The sequence below is a fragment of the Capricornis sumatraensis genome, chromosome X (genome assembly GCF_032405125.1).
Source record: "Capricornis sumatraensis isolate serow.1 chromosome X, serow.2, whole genome shotgun sequence".
NCBI classification, from domain to species: Eukaryota; Metazoa; Chordata; class Mammalia; order Artiodactyla; family Bovidae; genus Capricornis; species Capricornis sumatraensis.
Window position 1 is genome coordinate 43500847 of NC_091092.1, and position 17950 is coordinate 43518796.

The 17950-nt window shown below is 41.0% G+C and overlaps 1 pseudogene; it reads right to left on the reverse strand.

Annotated features, from left to right (window-relative positions):
- Positions 1–953: 953 nt before the first annotated feature.
- Positions 954–2182, reverse strand: LOC138071651 (integrator complex subunit 6-like; annotated as a pseudogene).
- Positions 2183–17950: the final 15768 nt, after the last annotated feature.

The window sequence follows — 17950 nt, forward strand, 5'->3', positions numbered from 1 at the left end:
AAGAATCCACCTGCAGTGCAGGAGCCACAGTAGATGTGGGTTCGATCCCTGGGTCAGGAAGATCCCCTGGAAGAGGGCATGGCAATCCACTTCAGTATTCTTGCCTAGAGAATTCCATGGACAGAGGAGCCTGGCATGCTAAGTCCATAGAGTCACAAAGAGTCGGACATGACTGAAGCGACTTAGCATACATGCACACAAGGATATATGTATATGTTTTTATGGCTGAGTCCCTTTGCTGTCTACTTGAAACTATCACAGCATTGTTAATTGGCTATATGCCAATATAAAATAAAGAGGTTTAAAATAAAAAAGTAAATAAAGAACAAAAAACCAAACCGAAAAAAATGGAGTTCCTCTATAGTATGGAGTGATGGAATCTGATTATCAAAGGAAATTGTGTTGTAACTACACAGGGTCTAAGATATGTGCAGAATGTCTAGAGCTCTTCTTAGTACTTTCATGTTTTGTGATTAGAGTTAATGAGAAATTACAACTCAACTCTGGGAAGATATCTAATGGTCCAGACTCTTTTGTAATTGAGGTTTGAGTCCTCCCTCAAGCCAAGCACCAAAAGCTGAGTTTTGCCTCAGTGGTGCCTCGGGGGAAAAAAAAAAATGGATAGGGAAAGAGTGCAGTAATAAATACCAGCTACACATGGTGACATGCTGAAGAAACCAGAACTGTAACAGTATTTACTGGATGATTTAATAACACCACCCACCTCAGGTGAGAAGACAAACAACAAATTATTCATTCAAATAAAATGCTTAGGGCAAATGCCCAGTTTTACTAACAGAAATTTATAACATTAAATTTCCAATGCTTTTTCTTAGCCTCTGGAGACAATTTTGTTAACCAAATACATGCTGAGAGGCTTTAACAACATTCTATTCCATTCCAGAAGATGGCAATCTGGTCATTATTTCTTACTGATCATGACGATAACAGGATTATATGCTTAGAATGCAAATGTCTTTGTTGAGAAAATGGTCAGAATCTATTTTTTCTAGTATTATCTTAAGGTGCTTGATTAAGTGCCCTCTTTTAAATCTGAAAATAAAGAGACAAGTCATTAACCAAGAGACATGCAAAGAAATTATCATGTAGGAGCACTGTAGGGAACAGAAAGAGGAGCTTGATTTTACAAAAGAATATGAATGGACCCTGATGGTAAGAGACAATCCAGCAAATACACAGTGTCAACTGAAGTTCAAGGCCCAATCACACTCTGGTGAGAAGGGGAGCTTGGAAGAATGAGATGGACTCAGATAATATGAACCTAAAAAACTATGGAGACAACTTTAACTCTCACAAAGGACTTAGGTCCGAGAAATACTAGGCAGGGCTGTACCCAACCCTCACCCCAGCACTGCATTGGGCCCAACTCCTTAAAAACAATGGAGAGTTCTTCTTTACACTCACCTTGCTGCTTCCTTGATGGCAAATTCAACAAATTGTTTCCTTACATCTGGAGGTCCTTGTACTTCTTCAAGCAATTTGAAGATTTTTTCATATTCTGAAAATATTTTAAAAATAAACTTTCAGTAGTTCTCTAATATAAAGTTGAGTTAGAATTCAGTCTTGGTGTATCCAATAAACTCATTAACCATTCTTCATAAACTAGAATGTTATACAATATATGTGTTTTTAATGTTTAAATCAAGATACCTGAATATATCTAATAATAAAACTTTTGTAAACAATAAGTAAGAGTAAAAAAGGAAAAGAAAGAGAAAAAAGGGGAAAAAGAGAAAAATATGTTATAACATTTTAGTCAAACTATAAAGGAATCTTTCTAAATTATGTGAAAGCCCATTTCTGGGAACTAATGAGCCTTAAGAGATATGTTCAATCTATTTTAAATCACAAAATGAGAGTCTTCCAATGGTATGATAGAAACTGTTATACAACATACTTCGTCCAAACTGTCGAATTTCCTTTCTTAACTGATGTTTTATATCAGCACTGGTTTCCTCTAGACATAATGGTGGTTTGGGGGGCATCATTCCAAGTGGAGACATTGCGATGGCTTTTTGGTCATCTGTAGAGACATAGCTGGTAATGAGTCCTCCTAGAGGGCATTACTAGAAGGTTTGTGAATCAGCCCACCTCGGCTGAAGCTAGTTAAGTCACTGGATAGAGCATCTAATTGGTTGGGTGGGATACCATCTCCTACCATATTCATAAGCTCTCGTGGAGCGGATTTTGAGAAGCCATGAAGTGGGGGTATGACCACTTTCCCTCCCCTCCTCATGGATATTGTGAATGACAGAGGCTTCTGGAAACCTAATATAGAGATTGAACTAAAATTAGGTGTCTTACATCAACCCTACATGGACATTCATGTGCTCCTCAGTTTCTAAAATTATTTATTTCATAGTAGGAGAATAGACCACAGAGAAATCTCAGAACTGAAAAATTCTCAGGAGTCAGTAAGTTCAAAATGAGCAAGTGAAATAATTATAGTTTGAATTTGTGATAGGGAAGAAGTAAGCTGGGATGGGACAGAGAGCAGGAGCTGGAGGAGGAGAGGGCCAGCCTGTGCACAAACATAGAAAGACTTCCAGGCTGAGGTAAGGGCGTACACAGGGCCCCGGGGAGGGGACTGGCCAGGGACGACAGAGCAGAGGACAAAGGCAGAGAGACCAAGGAGGAGACATTAGGACATGCATTAGGAGAGGATGGCAGGGCCAGGGCATGCAGAGCTGGTGGACCAGAGTCAGCAGTTCAGACTGTGCTCTGAGTGCCTAGTAAAGGCGATGATGAGTTTTCAGTATGGATGCAGCACACATTCTGGTTTCCATGTTGGCATGATCACTTCAGATGCAGATCAGAAAGTGGGCTGGCAGAGGGAAGCTGGAAAATAGGGACATGGGTGAAGAACTTATACTGTAGTAGCTTGGTGAGCAATTCAGCAGTGTGGACTAAGGGATAGAGAAAAATGGTGGGATTTGAGAATAATTACAATATTTGGAGGGAAAAAGGCAGAAAAAAGAATGAAAAAGTACATCCAATAAAGAGGAAAAACCAGTAGACTGTGGAGTATAAGAATCAAAGAATCTTTCTGTAAAGGAGTGGTTGAACATACGTATCAAATGTGGCTGAGAAGGTTTCCCTGGTGGTCCAGTGGTTAACAATCTGCCTGCCAATGCAGGAGACACAGGTTCGATCCCTGGTCCAGGAGGATCTCACATGGCACAGAGCAACTGAGCCCATGCACCACAACTATTGTGCCTGTGCTCTAGAGCCCACGTGCCACAAGTACCAAAGCCTGTGCTCCACAAGAGAAGCCACTGCAATGAGAAGCCCACACACAACTAGAGAGTAGACCCCCCTCACCACAACTAGAGAAAGCCTGTGCACAGCAATGAAGACCCAGCACAGCCAAAAATAAACAAAATTATTTTTAAAACGTGGCTGAGAAATCAACAGCAGTGTCAATCAAAACTGGTGACCCTAATGAGATTAGCTCCAATGGAATAGGGAAGGCAGAAGCAGACTCTCCTGGGTAAGATCACAAAGAGGAGTTGAGGATAAGTATCCTCACCATCTTCCATGGACACGGATGAGGCCCCAAGATGGGATTCTCCATCTCTTGTTTGTTTCATTGATGGCAATGCCATACTTGACCTCTTAGATGAGGAAGGACTTCTGGGTTCTCCATGGTGTTTCTTTAGTATTTCAGGCTCTACAGCAAACTCCTCTGGTTCATCAGTCATCATTTCCTGAAAACCTCAATAAACATACTCCGTTAATGATAAAAAGTACCACTAAAAATTGCATTCTACATATATATAAATGTGAGTATACACAACATGCATTTACATCATTAATATGAATTTTATTATGGGTCAGGGTTACCATGCCCCAACAGGCTACTCTCAGGAAAAGCAACCTATTTTTAGTCCAGTGAAAATGAAAAAAGGAGGAAGGTAACATGAGTATAGTTCAGAGGCAAACACAGTACATGATTAATCATGATGCTTGTGGAATGAGTGAATCTCATTAGCTAGAATTGAATAAACTCATGATTACCTCTTTGAGAAAATATAAACCATTCTGTCAACCATTATTAGGAGAAATAATTTCATTTCTTTTCCCTATTTGATTTAAACTCATCACTAACAAATATTGACTGAAACTTTACAGACTGCAACTTGTAGATGGTGAAGGCAAGAGTAGTAGGAATATTCAATCCACCCGCTTCCAATAGCACAGAGGTTCAAATGTCAGTCTCAGAGCTACATGACAGGCACTACTCGATGCTGGCAGTAGATAAAGATGAGATGTCCTGGTATGAAATACTAACTTAAAGTTCTTATCACCCAAGGATAAACCCGAGAATGTGCAACACTGTTGTTTTAATAAAGTTATGATAAACATCTTTCTGAACCATTTACATTTCTCATTAAAGAGGACTGCAAAGGGCAAAGTTATTTTCATGGTTTATTTTATACCAGTTAGGTTCTCTTCTGGGCTTCCAGGGTAGCTCAGATGGTAAAGAATCTGCCTGCAATGCAGGAGACCAGGTTTCGATCCCTGGGTTGGGAAGATCCCCTGGAAAAGGGAATGGCAGCCCACTCTAGTATTCTTGCCTGGGGAATTCCATGGACAAAAGAGCCAAGCAGGCTACAGTCCATGGGGTCACAAAGAGTTGGACACAACTGAGTAACTAACACTTACACTTCACTTTCAGGTTCTATTCTAATTGCTTTACATTTACTAATTTATTTTTATCTTCCAAGATGCTAAAATTTTGGCAAAAACTCAGGGACAAATTAACAAAGCAAAGATTTTGGGTTAAGGCGGAACCAACATCTGCAAAGATTCCTGTAATTGGTGGGATGTCTTGGCAGTAGAGGAGCTTTCCCCCAGGTCAAAAGCAGTCAGCCTTAAAATCTGTTAATCAAAATCTCTGTACTTGGAAGAGTACTGCCCTATGAAAGAGTTGAGATGAGTAAAGGAGGTGGCTAGCATTTAGAGTAGCCAAAAAGAACATGAATGTAACTGAAATCTGTACAATAAGGCCCCATGTGGTGTGTTCAATGATGTTTTAAAAGGGAACTAGAAAAACAGGATTGAATAGTGAAAATAAATTTCAGTCTGCTTACTACTACTACTCACTCCAATACTGATATGCTTATATATCAATCCATCCCGCATGAGGTTTCAGAGTGTGAATCCATCCTTCCGAGAATTATCATTCCCTAGGAAACAACAGAAATTGCATTTTGAACCCAAACTGCTGAAGGTCAGAGCCTGGGCTAAACTGTTGAATGTTGACCAGCACAGGAGGCTTAACAACCCTCAAACACGACTCCAAGCCCAACAGAGGAGTTCATCATTCCCTTGGTTTCTTTATGCTCCTGCCTGGGACCTCACATTGGATCTGCTTATGTAAAAGCAGAAAGTAACACCTCTCTAAGAGCTTTTCTCCAGTCTCTGCATTGTGCAGTTTCAGCACCAGAGGGGAGCTTTGGTAGGCAGAATTTCTTAAAGCTGAGATAAGAGTATAAAAAGAACACTGACTTTTTATGATGACACTCCAGCCTTTCATAATATTTCACATTAAAAGTGGTTTTGTTGAGGCTTCCCTGGTGGCTCAGTGGTAAAGAATCTGTCTGCCAATGCAAGAGACCCAGCTTGATCCCTGGTCCAGAAAGATCCCACATGCAGCAGAGCAACAACTTGTGTGCCATAACTATTGAGTCTGTGCTCTACAGCCCAGGAGCGACAACTACTGAGCCCACTTTTCCCAACTACTGAAGCCCACTTGCCCTAGGGCCTGTGCTCTTCAATAAAAGAAGCCACCACAATAAGAAGCTCATGCATTGCAACTAGAAAGTAGCCCCCGCTTGCTGCACCTAGAGAAAAGCCCTCATAGCAACAAAAATTCAGCACAGCCAAAAAAGTAAAGTAGTTGTTAGAATGACTGGTGATTTTCAATTTTTTTTTTCCTTTTTCCTTTCCACAGTGAACACTGGTTCATCTATGTGGTCTGCATAGATGCTTTCAATTGCAGGAGCAGAACACTTCACCCATTTTGGCTAAAATGATACAACAGTTCAACACACACCTGAAGATTAGCTTTACGTGAGGCTTAACCCTCAAGAGCCTAGTCTCTTTCCATCATTCCCATCTGTTTTCTTTGATGCCACTTTCATCCCATTTGGGATGTCAGAGGCTCCTGAATTACATGCCACTTCAATCATATCTAGCAGGAAAAAACAGGTATGTACTTGTCCTAGCGTTCCCAGTAGAAGTCCAAAGATTTACTGTGACTGGACTTTTTAGTTCACATTCTTATACTTGAATCAATCACTATGGTAAAAGAGGGAATTAGAATGTGCTGATTTCCAAAGCCCAGTTCAAAAATGGTAAAAAAAAAAAAAATCAGAAGTATGACATTTGAAAAACACTAATAATAACATGGAGAAACCTCAGGTAAAATTGATTTAGGTTACATTTACCCATAAATAAACAATACTAAGAATGAAAAGGAGACATGCCATAGATCCATTAGAAATTTTCTTAATGGAGGGCATACTATGAATGACTTCATTTCAGATTTAAAAACTGAGATGAACTAGACATACCTATGGAAAAATAAAACTTGCCAAAATTTACCAAACAAGAAATAGAAAATCTGAGTGCTCCTGTATCTGGTAAAACTATGAATAAAAAAAATGAAAAACCTTATTATCCAGGAAGCATCCCTGAGGAGTCAAGGAGGACAAACATTTAGGAGGACCTAACACCAGTTCTAATAAACTCTTTTGGAAAACAGAAAACAGGGGACTAGTTTTCAACTCATTTCAACTCATACAAACATCTAACAAAGACATTAGAAGAAAGGAAAACTACAAGTCAAAATCTCTTCCTTGAAAATAGACACAAAAACTGTAAACCAAAGATTAGCACACATACCCCCTTCAAAAAAAAAAAAACTGATGAAAAAGATATACACCAACATGGTGTAATATACACCTTAGGAAAGGCAAGGTTCAAGTCAAATTCAAAAATCACTCAGTGTTGGACTTCCCTGGTGATTCAGTGGTTAAGAATCCTCCTGCCGAACCCTGTTACACTGTTCACGGGAATGCAAACTAGTACAGCCACTATAGAGAACAGTGTGGAGATTCCTTAAAAAAACTGGAAATAGAACTGCCATATGACCCAGCAATCCCACTCCTGGGCATGCACACCAAGGAAATCAGAATTGAAAGAGACATGTGTACCCCAATGTTCATTGCAGCACTGTTTACAATAGCCAGGACATGAAAGCAACCTAGATGTCCATTGAAAGATGAGTGGATAAGAAAGCTGTGGTACATATACACAATGGAATATTACTCAGCTATTAAAAAGAATGCATTTGAATCAGTTCTAATAAGGTGGATGAAACTGGAGCCTATTATACAGGGTGAAGTAAGTCAGAAAGAAAAATACCAATACAGTATACTAACACATATACATGGAATTTAGAAAGATGGTAACAATGACCCTATATGCGAGACAGCAAAAGAGACACAGATGTAAAGAACAGACTTTTGGACTCTGTGGGAGAAGGCGAGGGTGGGATGATTTGAGAGGGTAGCATTGAAACATGTATATTACCATATGTGAAATAGATTGCCAGTCCAGGTTTGATGCATGAGACAGGGCACTCAGGGCCGGTGCACTGAGATTATCCTGAGGGACACGATGGGGAGGGAGGTGGGAGGGGGGTTCAGGATGGGGGACACATGTACGCCCATGGCTAATTCATGTCAATGTATGGTAAAAACCACTACAGTATTGTAAAGTAATTAGCCTCCAATTAAAAATGAAAAAGAATCCTCCCCTCAATGTAGGGGACACAGGTTTGATCCCTGCTGCAAGAAGATCTCACATACTGAGGGAAAACTAAGCCCATGTGCCACAAATACTGAGCCTGTGCTCTAGAACCCTGGAGCACCACAAATACTGAGCCTGTGCTCTAGGACCCTGGAGCACCAATTACTGAAGCCCGCACACCCTAGAACCTGTGCTTCACAACAAGAGAAGTTGCCACAGTGAGAAGCCCACATACCACAACTACAGAGCAGCCCCTGCTCTCAACAACTAGAGAAAGCCCTCACACAGCAGTGAAGACTCAGCACAGCCAAAAATAAATAAATAAATCATTTTAAAAAATCAGTGTTAACCACATTTAAAAAAAAAAAAAAGAAAAATCATATGATCATTTTTAGAGAAGTTTTTTATTTTATTTTATTTTTATTTATTTATTGGCTGCACTATGCAGCATGTGGGATCTTAGTTCCCTGACCAGGGATTGAACTGGTGACCCTGCAATGGAAGTGTGGAGTTTTAACCACTAGATCACCAGGGAAGTCCCCACATGATCATTTTTAAAGATGAGTCCAGTGAGTCCAAGTTCAACATCTACTCATGATTAAAAATTATCAGTAACTCAGAAGAGAAGCCAGTTTCCATAACCTAATCAAAATCTTACAGCAAAAAGCCATATGTTTAAAGAAAAAAAATCCTATAGCAAACATTATACTTAATGGTGATATACCAAACACTTTCTACCTGAGTTTATAAACAAGACCAGGATGCCCACTATATGTTCAAGAACATATGGAGGTACTAAAAAGTGCAGTAGCACCAAAAAACACAATAGTTATGAGGTTTTCAAAGGAAGAAGTAAAAGTGTCATTATTCACAGATGACCTTTTTCTACACATAGAATAGTCAAAAGGATGCAAAATTGAGTTAATCAATGAATGAAGTCAAGTGACTTGATATAAAGGAAATACGAAATAAAAAACCTAGTATTTCACTATAATACTAAAAATAATTAGAAAGAGAATTTAAAATACCACTGAAAATAGTATCAAGAACATAAAATGCCAAGAAATTAATGAAAGAGGTGCTAGAGCACTATATGTAAAAATACAAAACATCACTGAGAGAAAAGAAAGACCTCAGTAAATGAAGTGAAATAATTTTTGAATGGATTGGAAGACTTGTTATTAAGTCATTGTCATTTTTTCCCAAAATGATTATTACAATCATATTTAAAATTCCATTATGTTAGTTGTGGGGAAAATCTTCAAGCTGATAATAAAATGTATAAGGATATTAAAGGGCTGTGAACAGTTATGACAATCTTTAAGAAAATGAACAAAGTCGGAAGACACACAGAATCAGATATGAGATTTACTATAAAGATATAGTATTTTTAAAACATGTGGTATTGGAGCAAGGATAGGCCAATTTTTTTTTCACCAATGAAAGAGGACATAGAATATATATTTTTATATAGAAATAAATCTGGAAATATACAATTGCTGGATTTATGACACTGCAAGCCACAACTCAATGTGTAAATGATAGTCCATTTAATAAGTTTACTTGATAACTACAGGGAAAAAAATAAACCTTGACTCTTACCACATTCAATTCTATAAAACATTTAATTGAGATTAATACAAGATCTAGAAGAACTCTCAGAATGTGATCTTCATAGTATAGGGTAGGCAAAGGTTTTTAAAGGTATAAAAGCACTAACCATCAAGAATAAATTAAGTTTCCCATTAACCAAAAGACACATTTAAGAGTGAAAAAGAAAAATAGTTCTAGAAGATACTAAAAAATTTTATATATTTAAGTATATATACTCATGTCTATATCTCAAAAGATAGAATCCAGAATATATGCAGAACTACAAATCGTTTTTAAAATAAAAAGATATCAATAAAATATGGGTACAAAACCTAAAAATCTACTTCACAAAGACATACGTGAATAGCCCCGCTAAAACCATTATTCGGCAGAAAATGCAAGTTTAGACATAATGAAAGTTCACTGCACACACACCAGAGTAGCTGAAATTATAGACTGACTTTATAACAAGTGTTTTTGAGCATACGGTGGAACTTGAATTTTCATACATTGCTGAACCCAGATTCCCACACAAATGCCCAAGGCCATACTTGAAACTTTAAAGAACTTCCTTAAGGCTGAGGCATAGAAATCATAGGAAAAGTATCCCACCCCACGGCTGAGCCAGAACAACCGAGTTCCACCCTAGTTTCAGAGCACCCTCGGAATAGCACCCCCTCGGGTGTGACGGCACCTAAGTCCTCCCAAGATGGAGACAAGCGCTCCCACTAACAGTCCCCACGGACAAGGAGCAGATCACAAGGAAAAGCTGCCTCATCAAAGCAAAGACGCGCAGTCCAAGCACAACTGCTCCCCATGCTGATCTGAGCACCTGAGAAAAGGCTCTCACCACTGAGGGAAAGCCCCCCAAGAGAGAGGGACCCACAGCCCTGAGGTAACACACCCAGGAAACGTCTTCACTCAGGGCTGGGACAGCTGCCAAGAAGCACTCACCCCCTCTCCCCCAGCTTCCGCGGAAGCATCCCTTCACTCGGGTGAGGAGAATCACACAGGGAACTGTCCCAGAACTGAGCAGGAGCTCCAGGGCCAGCCCTGTCCTCGACAAGGCTGAACTAAAGCATCCGAGAAACGGCATCCCTCTGGGCTGAAGCCAGCCCCCAAGGCAGTGTCTCCCCAGAGCTGAGGAGGTCCCCTAGGAAGGGCTCCACCCTGGATGGAGAACACCCAGGTACAGGCACCCTCCGAGGCAGAGAGAAAGCCCCCGAGAAAGAATCCACATTCCTGCTTATCAATCCTGACCTTAATGGAGGAGCCCGGAAGCAACTCACAAAAGGGCAGTAAATGTCAAGGCTTCACAGGTGTAACTTTCTAGAATGTACCCTGGGCAGCTGCCGGAAATAAGTTCTCCTCAGGTGTCTGGGAGGGAAGTACGTTCTCCTCAGGTGTCTGGGAGGGAAGTACACTAGGAAGTGTCTCACCAGAAGCAGATGTGTTACTGCCTGGGAGGACTCAAGGGAAGCCCCTGACCACATGTGCTACTGGCGACATCTCTACATCACTGGGCACTGGAGATGCTGCCGCCTAACCCTGAGCAACTGAACAAGTGGCCTAGAACCCGGAGCCAGCTTCCACTCCACCACCCCGCAACCCCGCCCCGCAGCCCTACCTCTGGCGCCCTCTGCAGGCAGACTTTTGTGTCCGCTTCCACAAGAAAAAAAAAATTAAAGAAACCAGACCCACTTTCACAGGTCAGGCCAAAAGGGTGACTTTGAAACTGAGGGAGTAAGTCAGTACTAGCACACTATAGTAACAGAAAAAGAGAAAGGTTATATGATCATCCTAATTGATGCAGAAAATATATGTGATAAAATGCAGAAAATATCTGTGCTGCTGCTCCTGCTGCTGCTAAGTCGCTCCAGTCATGTCCGACCCTGTGCAACCCCATAGATGGCAGCCCACTAGGCTCCTCTGTCCCTGGGATTCTCCAGGGAAGAATACTGGAGTGGGTTGCCATTTCCTTCTCCAACGCATAAAAGTGAAAAGTGAAAGTGAAGTCGCTCTGTCGTGCCCGACTCTTAGCGACCCCAGGGACTGAAGCCTAACAGGCTTCTCCGTCCATGGGATTTTCCAGGCAAGAGTACTGGAGTGGGGTGCCATTGCCTTCTCCATGAGGAACGATTAAAAGCATTTAAGAAGGGGGTCTATCAGAAATCTACGATGCAGTTATTCCTAGGGGAGAAACATTTAAAGGACTCCATGTAAAATCAAAACAAGACAGAATTGCCCATTGTCATCCTTTCTATTCAACACTACAATACAGGATTTCTGCCTTGAACTTTCAGGCAGAAAGTTCAGGCTCTTCACACAGCAAGCTCTCAGACTATTGAATTATGGACAAGTCCTGAGAATTGTGGTTTTTCAAGGAGTTGTCAGGCACCTTAAATGTGACAATCCTCTGAGAATGGAGTTTTGGGGAAGCTCCAAACCTTTTCCTCCCCCTTCAGTGGCTAATATATTGCCATTTTTAAAGAAACCATAATTGTGAGTCTTTTGATTTCCAAGGGTCCCAAGGAGCAGAAGAGATGCTGGGAAGAGGACCATTTAAAACACCACAAAGTTAGCTGTTATGATTGCTTTATTATTGTTTTGCTGTTGCTAGTGTTGTCTTAGCCATTGTTCTTGAATAAATGCTATTCAGATTTTTACAAGTGCTTTGTTAATTACAAAGTTCTAAAAACCCTTTATTCTGACAATATCTGCCAGTGTCTTCATTACTTTTTAGGGGTAGTAAATTTTCAGAAGTTCTCCCTCCACAGATCAAGAAGTGCCTGCTCCTATATGCTGCATTTCAGTCCAAGTATAAATCTAAGAAATCAAACTGTATATTATTTACAGAATCTTTTTCTTCTAGAAGCAAACTAACATGTGGTGCTTATGTAATTGTGCACAACTGTCTACAACCAGGACTTGTTTCTTTAGTCAATTAGTTGTAGAAAACTCCACATAAGGATATGGTGTGGCATCAGAGAGTATATGTTTTTATTGCTGCATAAGAAATTATCTCGAGGGGGCAGCCCTAAGATGGAGGAGGAATAGGACAGGGAGACCACTTTCTCCCCCATAAATTCCTAAAAAGAACATTTGAACGCTGAGAAAATTCCAGAAAACAACTTCTGAATGCTGGCAGAGGACATCAGGCACCCAGAAAGGCAGCCCATTGTCTTCAAAAGGAGGTAAGGACAAAATATAAAACATAAAAAGAGAAACAAAAGAGTTAGGGATGGAGACCCATCCAGGGAAGGGAGTATAAAAGAGGAGAAGTTTCCAAACACCAAGAAACCCTCTCTCACCGGCGGGTCTGTGGGGAGTTTTGGAATCTCAGAGGGCAACATAACTGGGAGGAAAAATAAATAAATAAACCCCACAGATTATGTGCCTAATGACAACTCGCAGCAGAGAAGTAGCCCAGACACTTGCATCCACCACCAGAAAGCGGGGGGCGGTGGGGGGCGCTGAACAGGAAGGGGCGAACTGCATTGCTTAGGGTAAGGACCAGGCCTGAATTCCCTGAGGGCAATCTGAGGGAGCTAATGTGAGATACCAACCCAAACTGTGGGATAGCCAGAGAGAGAGAACAAAAGAACGAGAGAGAGAGAACTATCCTGCAAAAAGCCCTAACCTAAGGCACTGCTGGGCCCGCTCACCGAACAAAGGACTGAGCAAATATCAGAGGAGAGCTAGCCGGCTGCGGGCTGGCCCAACCCCTGCTGGAGGCAGGGAGGCAGGTGGGCAGCAGCCAGAGCCAGAAAGGGGCAATCTCGGCCCCAGAGATGGCATCTTCTACCAAACTGTGAGCAGGCTCCCAGTTGCTAAGCAAGACTTCCTGGGATTCTGGACGGTTGACACTCGCCAGGAGGGTTGCAGCCAGAGATCAGTTCCCCAGAAGAGACACACAGCACACCTGAGATGGCATGCCTACTGCATACCCAGGAAACTGAGCAGCTGGGATGGGGAAGGCAATAAGATGCACCCCACTCCCTGCCCAGGAGAGAGTGCGCTCACCAAGCACTTGGTCACCCGAGCTGCTCGGACCTGGGAAGGGCAGAAAATGCAGGCCCAACTGAGTCAGCGCCCTTGTGGAGTACCTGAGAACCTGAACCTGAGCAGCTTAGACCTGGTAAGTGCATGCAACCCAGGGCCCGCTTTAGACAGTTCGCCTGCAAAACAACCTGGAGCCTGAGCAGTGTAGACTGGGAAGGCACACACTGGGGCAAACCCAGTGTGACCAAGACACTGCGAGCACTCCCCACACATGCCAATGATATTTGTTTGCAGTGCTCCTCCCTCCCCACAGCACAACTGAACAAGTGAGCCTAAATAAGTGACCACCTTCGCCCCCTTGTGTCAGGGCGAAAATTAGACACTGAAGAGACCTGCAAACAGAAGCCAAAATCAACAGAGGGAACCACTTTGGAAGTGACAGGTACAACATATTAAAACACTGTAGTTAGCACCGACTACATTGGAAGGGGCCCATAGGTCTTGAGAAATATAAGCTGGAACAAGGAACTGTCTGAAACTGAACTGACCCCACACTGCCCGCAACAGCTCCAGAGAAATTCCTAGATAAATTTTTACTATTATCATTTTTAAATTAAAAAAAACTTTTTTTATTTTTAAGTCCTCTATTACTCCTTTAATTTTCATTTTTATAACCTACTATTACCTTGCAAAAAAACCTATTTTTAAAGCAAACTTCATATATATATTTTATAATTTTTGTGATTTTGTTTTGTTTTTTTCATATTGTATTTTTGAGAGTCTAATCTCTACTCTAGATTTTGAATCTTCGCTTTTTGGTATTTGCTATCAATTTTGTACCTTTAAGAATCAAATATTTGGTACCCATTTTTACTTAGGAGTGTGATTACTGGCTTGATTACTCTCTCCCCCTTTTGACTCTCCTTTTTCTCCCCCAGGTCACCTCTATCTCCTCCCTCCCCCTTCTCTTCTCTAACCACTCTGTGAATTTCTTTGTATGTTCCAGGCTGTGGAGAACACTTAGGGAACTGATTACTGGTTAGATCTGTCTCCCTTTTGATTCCCCCTTTTCTCCTCCTGGTCACCTCTATCTCCCTCCTCCCTCTTCTCTTCTCCATGTAACTCTGTGAACCTCTCTGGATGTCCTTCACTGTGGAGAATCTTTTCTCCATTAAACTGAATGTTTTATCATCTGTGCTGTATGGATGGAGAATTATTGAGGCTACTGTAAGAATAAGACTGAAAACCAGAGGCAGGAGGCTTAAATCCAAAACTTGAGAACACCAGAAAACTCCTGACTCTAGGGAACATTAATCGACAAGAGCTCATCCAAATCCCTCCATACCTGCACTGAAACCAAGTTCCACCCAAGAGCCAACAAGTTCCAGAGCAAGACATACCACACTAATTCTCCAGCAACACAGGAACATAGCCCTGAGCATTAATATACAGGCTGCCCAAAGTCACACCAAACCCATAGACACCTCAAAAGTCACTACTGGACACTTCATTGCACTCCAGAAATAAGAGCTCCAGCTCCACCCACCAGAACACCGACGCAAGCTTCCCTAACCAGCAAACCTTGACAAGCCACTCGTCCAACCCCACCCACAGGGAGGAACCTCCACAATAAAAAGGAACCACAAACTTTCAGCATACAGAAAGGTCACCCCAAACACAGCAATCTAAACAAGATGAAAAGGCAGAGAAATATTCAGCAGGTAAAGGAACATGATAAATGTCCACCAAACCAAACAAAAGAGGAGGAGATAGGGAGTCTACCTGAAAAAGAATTCAGGATAATGGTAGTAAAAATAATCCAAAATCTTGAGAAAAAATGGAGTTACAGATAAATAGTCTAGAGACAAGGATTGAGAAGATGCAAGAAAGGTTTAACAAGAACCTAGAAGAAATAAAAAAGAGTCAATGAATAATGCAATAACTGAGATCAGAAGCACTCTGGAGGAAACCAACAGTAGAATAACTGAGGCAGAAGATAGGATAACTGAGGTGGAAGATAGAATGGTGGAAATAAATGAAGCAGAGGGGAAACAAGAAAAAAGAATTAAAAGAAATGAGGGCAACCTCAGAGACCTGTGGGACAGTGTCAAATGCTCCAACATTTGAATCATAGGAGTCCCAGAAGAAGACAAAAAGAAAGGCCATGAGAAAATACTTGAGATAATAGTTGAAAACTTCCCTAAAATGGTGAAGGAAATAGCCACCCAGTCCAAGAAACCCAGACAGTTCCAAACAGGATAAACCCATGGTGAAACACAATAAGACACATATTAATCAAATTAACAAAGATCAAGCACAAAGAACAAATATTAAAAGCAGAAAGGGAAAAACAACAAATAACTCACAAGGATAACAGCTGATCTTCCAATAGAAATTCTTTAGGCCAGAAGGGAATGGCAGGACATACTTAAAGTGATGAAAGAGAAAAACCTACAGCCCAGATAACTGTACCCAGCAAGGATCTCATTCAAATATGAAGGAGAAATCAAAAGCTTTACAGACAAGCAAAAGCTGAGAGAATTCAGCACCACCAAACCAGCTCTCCAACAAATGCTAAAGGATCTTCTCTAGACAGGAAACAAAGAAAGCGTGTATGAACTCGAACCCAAAACAACAAAGTAAATGGCAACTTACTGGGCTCATACTTATCAGTAATTACCTTAAATGTAAATGGGTTGAATGCCCCAACCAAAAGACAGAGACTGACTGAATGGATACAAAAACAAGACCCCTATATATGCTGTCTACAGGAGACCCACCTCAAACCTAGGGACACATACAGACTGAAAGTGAAGGGCTGGGAAAAGATATTTCACGCAAATGGAGACCAAAAGAAAGCAGGAGTAGGAATACTCATATAAGATAAAATAGACTTTAAAATAAAGGCTGTGAAAAGAGACAAAGAAGGACACTACATAATGATCAAAGGATCAATCTAAGAAGATAAAACAATTATAAATATATGTGTACCCAACATAGGAGCACCACAATATGTAAGGCAAATGCTAACAAGTATGAAAAGGGGAATTAACAATAACACAATAATAGTGGGAGACTTTAATACCCCACTCACACCTATGGATAGATCAACTAAACAGAAAACTAACAAGGAAACACAAACTTTAAATGATACAATGGAACAGTTAGACCTAATTGATATCTATAGGACATTTCACCCCTAAAAAATGAATTTCACCTTTTTCTCAAGTACACATGGAACCTTCTCCAGGACAGACCACATCCTGAGCCATAAATCTAGCCTTGGTAAATTCAAAAAAATTGAAATCATTCCAAGCATCCATCTGACCGCAATGCGGTAAGATTAGATGTCAATTACAGAAAAAAAAAACTATTAAAAATTCCAACATATGAAGGCTAAATAACATGCTTCTGAATAACCAACAAATCACAAAGAAATCAAAAAATAGATCAAAATATGCATAGAAATGAATGAAAATGAAAACACAACAGCCCAAAACCTATCAGTTCAGTTCAGTTCAGTCGCTCAGTCATGTCCGACTCTTTGTGACCCCATGGACCGCAGCATGCCAGGCTTCCCTGTCCATCACAAACTCCCGGAGTCCACCCAAACCCACATCCATTGAGTCGGTGATGACATCCAACTATCTCATCCTCTGTTCCCTTCTCTTCCTGCCCTCAATCTTTCCCAGCATCAGGGTCTTTTCCAATGAGTCAGCTCTTCCAATCAGGTGGACAAAGTATTGAAGGTTCAGCTTCAACATCAGTCCTTCCAATGAACACCCAGGACTGATCTCATTTAGGAAGGATTGGTTGGATCTCCTTGTAGTCCAAGGGACTCTCAAGAGTCTTCTCCAACACCACAGTTCAAAACCATCACTTCTTTGGCACTCAGCTTTCTTTATAGTCCAACTCTCACATCCATACATGACCACTGGAAAAACCATAGCCTTGACTAGGTGGACTTTTGTTGGCAAAGTAATGTCTCTTTTAATATGGTGCCTAGGTTGGTCATAACTTTCCTTCCAAGGAGTAAGCATCTTTTAATTTCATGGGTGCAATCACCATCTGCAGTGATTTTGGAGCCCAGAAAAATAAAGTCAGCCACTGTTGCCACTGTTTTCCCATCTATTTCCCATGAAATGATGGGACCAGATGCCATGATCTTAGTGGGACACTGTAAAATCAGTGCTAAGGGGAAGGTTCATAGGGGAAGGTTCATAGCAATACAGGTTTACCTCAAGAAACAAGAAAAAAGTCAAATAAATAACCTAACTCTACACCTAAAGCAACTAGAAAAGGAAGAAATGAAGAACCACAGGGCTGGTAGAAGGAAAGAAATCTTTAAATTAGCAGCATGCTTGGGGCTGGTGCATGGGGATGACCCACAGAGATGTTATGGGGAGGGAGGTGGGAGGGGGGTTCATGTTTGGGAACGCATGTAAGAATTAAAGATTTTAAAATTAAAAAATAAATAAATAAAAATAAATAAATAAATAAAATTAGGGCAGAAATA